A 6,000-nucleotide genomic window follows, 5' to 3' on the forward strand; every position below is an offset into this window, starting at 1 on the left:
TATGGTCTGGGGCAAGGTGGTATGGAGATGAATAAATTCCTAAAATTTTAATTCAACAAATTCTGTAAGTATAAAGTTTGTATCCTCAAATCTCCTAAAAAGTGGAAGATTGGGATTCCAGGACTGGTAAGGAACATAGAGATTATCTATTTCAAAGTTATCCTTTCATTTATTTACCTTTTTCTTTCCTTTTTTTGTTTGTATGCCAAATTTTATTGATATCTTTTGCTTTTATTATGCCACAGTCATTATCTATGAGAGAGGCTTCATAGAGGAGTGGCCACCATGATCACCAAAGGAACTCCAGAGGTTATCTAATTCACTGATGTGGACAAGTCAGAGTACCCAATCTTGACCTCAGTTTCTTGGAGTTCACAATTGTATCAACTTCACATGATTATTGTGGGGATCATTAGTTTGTGTAAAGCACTTTGAATGCTATCCTGTGGGACCAGTATTGGCCTGAAGCATTTAATCTGACTTTAGCCCTCTTTCAAAGTTGTTTTATTCAAACTACCTCTTATTTTTGGTCAGCTAGATGGCGCAGTGATAAGCACAGGACCTAGTGTCAGAAAAACTCACCTTTCTGAGTTCATATCTAGCTTCAGTCACTTATCAGTTATATAACCCTGGGCAAGCTATTACCTTGGTTTGCCTCAGTTCTTCAGCTGTAAAATGAGCTGGAGAAGGAAATGGCAAAACACTCTAGTATCTCTGCCAAGAAAAACCCCAAATGGGTTCATAAAAAATCAAACAGGAATGAAAATGACTAAAAAACAAAACCTCTTATTGTATAAATCAATGATTCCCAAAGTGGGTGCCACCGCCCCCTGGTGGGTGCTGCAGTGATCAAGGGAGGCGGTGATGGCCACAGGTGCATTTATCTTTCCTATTAATTGCTATTAAAATTTTAAAAAATTAATTTCCAGGGGCACTAAGTAATATTTTTTCTGGAAAGGGGGTGGTAGGCCAAAAAAGTTTGGGAACCACTGGGTATAAATAAAGAAACTAAGAGACAGCTAGGTAGCACACTGGGTAGAGTACCAGGCCTGTAGTCAAGAGGACCTATGTTCTCAGACAACTAGCTGTGTAACCCTGGGCAAGTCACTTATTCCCATTTGTCTAGCCCTTGCCCTTCTGTCTTAGCGATGTTACTAAGAAAAAGACTAAGGGTTGAGAAAAATATTAATGACACTAAATCCCAGAGTAGTTTACCAGACTAAAGATTCCATATTTTAAGATACAGTGATACCACCTGCCATTTAACAAATATCTTAAAATGTTGGGTGAAAAAATTACCTTTTTCAGATCAAGGGACCAATGTTGGGCACTGGGGTACAGAGCAGATATTTTAAAAAAATATTTGGAAAAAAAGAAGACCTTTCTTTAGGGGTGGGATATACAGAAAGACCAGATTAAAAAAAGTTAGCTGGACTTTACAATTAAGATACAGAAGTTGCTCTTTAGCAAAGGGCCAAATTTATACTCAGGAAGATGAGTTTTCCTGACTCCAGGCTTGGCACTCTACCTCACTACCCTCACTTCATTAGTTAGGAAGGGCAATTTTATAACTACTATCAGAGTTTTCTATCATCAGAAAGAAAAAAGCATAAATGAGCAAATACATATCATTATGACTATTCAGCTGGATTGGTCTAAAATATATTTCCATCAAGCTTTGTCTAACTCAAATGTATATTGTAGGAATCATTTATAATTGCTGTAAAACTCTTCTTTTGAATAAATACATTATTTTGAAGCAAGGCTCATTAATTAGTGGCTTGTGACAGTGCATATTATATATATATATACATATATATATATATATTTTAAGTTTCAAGACTGCTAATTCAATGACTATACAGTTCAGCCTACTGAAATTAGGGGACTTTGATTTAGTTAGCAAAATTAAAATTCAATTATCATTAAGCTCTTACCATATGCATGTTCCTGTCTTCAAGGAGCTTATATTTTACTGGAATTTTTACCTTGTAAAAATGTAATGTAATTTCACATTAGAGAATGCACTAACAACTAGAAGAATCAGGAAAAGTTTTGTTGGGATGTTGTGTCTGAGCTGAGCCATGAAGAACAATAGTTATTTTGACTTGAGAAAAAGGCAAGGAGATGGGGCATTCCAGATGGTTTAGGCATGAACTGGAAAGTAGAATACATGATGAAAAGTAATATAAAATAACACTTGAATAGTAGGTAGGAGGCATATTATAGAGGACTTTGTCAGGTTGAGGGATGCTGTTGCTGAATGGAGTGATTGGAGTTGTCAGATTCCAGAAGTACCACTTTGAGTTGAGTGATTGTTACTGAAACAATGCCTGCACCACCAGACATCTCCCTATCCTCCTACCTGTTCCAAGCAAGGTGGCAAGTTTCCCATTCACTGCCAGACTCATTGACATTCTACCTCACTTCCTTTCTTGTGTCGATAAAGAACTCAAGTAAGGAGAAATCTGATTCTGCTCAGTAGCCTGCAGTATAAGCCAACATCAGATTCTTCTTGTCCAGTGTTCTTTCCCCATTTCCAGGGCTCATTATTCATTTGTGATGAGTAAAAATTCTTAAGAGACTGGATTCCAGATAAGAAAAATCATTCTGTTGATTAGGCTAGCAATAAATAACGCATTAATTGGTCCAGGATCTTTCTAAGTGATCAGACACATTTCATTTAGAGTTCTGAGACCTTAAATACAATTCTGGAAGCTCATTATCCAGCCCTCTCCTAGACATCTCTAATAGGTATGAGGCGATGAGCTTTTCTAGGCCCTCCCTGATCCCTTCATGATGATAAGGAAAGTTATATGCCTGATCACAGGATTCCAGTATCTTTGCTGATCTAGATCAGTGATTCTCAAAGTGGGTGCTACCGCCCCCTGGTGGGTGCTGCATCAATTCAAGCAGGCGGTGATGACCACAGGTGCATTTATCTTTCCTATTAATTGCTATTAAAATCTAAAAATAATTTATTTCCAAGGGGCTAAGTAATATTTTTTCTGGAAAGGGGGCAGTAAGCCAAAAAAAGTTTGGGAACCACTGATCTAGATGGAGAAAAAAGTTTAGTCCTGGCCAAGGATGACTTTCATCTATTCATTTTAATGGGAAGAAGACAAGGACATTGCCATGTGCCCTCTGAAACTAGTTTTTGTTTACTAGAGAGTGTAGTGTTTATATTCTTAATCTTAAATTATCCCATTTTTAGAAGTTGCTCTGGAGCAGGGAATGTGAGGGAATTCCTAGGATTGTCAGGACAAAGAAATGAGGAAAAATGCTTGAAAAATATAATGTTACAGAGCCCTTTTAGAAATCAAATAATATAGAGCATTACTTAGAAATAAAAATGGCACAGCATTAGGAATAAATAATCTTATAGTGCTATCATTTTATTACCCTTTCTATAAAAGAAAACCCAACAATCACTAAATCCTTGTTTGGTTTGATTAATGCTAACATGAGTGGAAGTTAGGGGAGAAGTTTGGTTCTCAATAGAGGGACAGAAGACATATCCCTGTTTCAGCATGGCTGAGGTTCAAAAGGAGGAAGAAACACACTCCATTTGAAGGCCAAAAGCAGTGAAAGCATATTAAAATCACACTTTTAGACAAGTACAAGTTTTGGTAAACAGGAGAGCCTAAAAGCAGAGAGAAATACACAGATTACATACCTAAACTTAGCTGAGATAAATCCTTGAGGTAAAAATCGAGTGAAAAAAAGGAGGACTGTTCAGCATCCAGTGGCAACATCCATCTCTTGCCAGATGTCATGTTCTAGTCTGGTATCTTCAAGGTCCCAAACCTGGGGCCTCTTGATGGGAAGGAGGCCTACAGTTCCTTGAACTGCAAGAATATGTATTGTGATCTACAGAGACCATAATCTCCTTGTATTCCTTTGTGTGTGTGTGTGTGTGTGTGTGTGTGTGTGTGTGTGTGTGTGTGTGTGTGTGTGTGTGTGTATGGGGGAGAGTATTTCTGCTTTTAAAATGGTACATGTGGTGGTCAAAACCTCTAAAATATTACAAACACAAAAATTATTTGAACACTAGGATTGAACAAAATGTTTGTTTTCTTTGTATTTATTACTAGTATACATATGTATATAAAAGAAAATCTAAAAGAAAGTAAATAAATCATCATGGCTATTATCTCTTTCTCAATATATCCTACTTTTATCACCAAGGCTTATTCACAAAACTTGATTTAAAAAGGCAGCAACCAAATAAGTGACACCAATTGTTATAACTAAATTTGCAATGCAATAATACTATTACACATGTATTTTTATAAATTATACGTGTTATAAATAAGTTCCAGTAACTATTAGATCTTTTTTATTCAATGATTTTGAAAATGTGATGTTTATACTTTCTTTGTAATTCCCACAGTTTCTTAATTAGTTTATTTTTAAATATGAAATTATTCAGGGGGTAGAAGTAGAGAAGGAAATATAAGCCAAATTTTAGTTTAGATGCATTTTGTAGGATCAAAGGGGACAGAAAGTTCATCTTTAAAAACCATGGAGTTAAATAATTAACCTTTTTTTTTTAATAATCAGAAAAGATCTCATGACATTCAGGTGTTGCTTGAATTCAGGTTTCACTTGTTGATAAAAATGATATTGATGGGGGAGGGGAAGATGGAGTGATCTTGGCTCTTCCAAGAAACCCTAGAAATTCTGTGGAATATGGCTTTAGTTGACGTGAAAAGTGAAAGAACCTGGAACTTTTTTTAGACTTTTGACTGCAATTTTGACCATAAAACAATAATCATGCACATGTTTTATTGCACTTTGAGATTGACAATGTTATTTTTTTAAAAAAAACACCTTAACTTCCATTTTAGAATCAATATTATGTATTGGTACCAAGGCAGATGAATGGTAAGGACTAGGCAATGGGGGTTAAATGACTTGCCTAGTGTCACAATGCTAGGAATTGTCTGTGGTCAAATTTGAACCCAGGACCTCCTGACTCTAGGCCTGACTATCTACTGAGCTACCTAACTGCCCCTCAACAATGTTATTTTCCTCACAATTACCCCTAGAGGTTATAGTGGAAATGCTGTGCCCATTTTAGATGGGAGGAAGCAAGCTTTAGAGATACTCATTCTAAGGGAGCCTCTATCTACAGAATTTAAACCAGAGCTTCTGAGTCTGTATCTGCAGCACTTTCTACTTTCATCACACTTACTGGGACTTAGATTCTTTTACTTTGTTACTTTACTCTTTGGTAATATGACCTGACTTCTGTTTTCATAATCATATTAAGGCAAGAGTAAATACTGCTTACAGTATAGTGTTAATAAAATAATACTTTGAAACGCAATCTCTTTTTGCAAAGGACCCATAAAGGTCTCTATTTTCTTTGGATTGTTACTGCTACAAATGTATGTATGTATCAGATTCTCCTTGATTTCCAAAGAAGACAATAATAAAAATAAAAATCGCCACTTCAATTTCTGATAGAGCATTCTAAAAGTATTAATTTTAATTCTTATGAATTCAATTTTAAACACATCTGTAGTATTCCCCCTCAAAGTTCAGGAAGGACCTGAACTCTGAGCTGATTACATTTGTTATTTTGTTATTTACATTTCAATATAATGAAAACTATATGTATTAAACATTCTAAACATTATTTTGGTAAAAATAATTTGTTTGTCCTGGCAGACAATTAGGGAGCCCACCACCTCTGTCACTGTTGATAGCCAAATGAAATTTGAAGTTGCTTTTTCATGATTGAAACATTGTATGGATTCTAATTTAAAAATTATTACTTCATAGAGTTAATTCTTCTTTTAGATTATAGGTTATGGTAGGCTTATTGATAAATTAACTCATTTTGATTGAATAATTGGTAGATTAATGCCTTATTTTTATGGATCAAAGGCTTGAAGTCCAGAGAAATTAAAAGTCTGATCCAAGGAAGCAGATCATTAAGGAACAGGGTTGGTATGTAAGTCCAGAACCAACCCTGGCCCTACACAGAGCATT

The sequence above is a fragment of the Gracilinanus agilis genome, chromosome 1 (genome assembly GCF_016433145.1).
Source record: "Gracilinanus agilis isolate LMUSP501 chromosome 1, AgileGrace, whole genome shotgun sequence".
Classification (NCBI taxonomy): Eukaryota; Metazoa; Chordata; class Mammalia; order Didelphimorphia; family Didelphidae; genus Gracilinanus; species Gracilinanus agilis.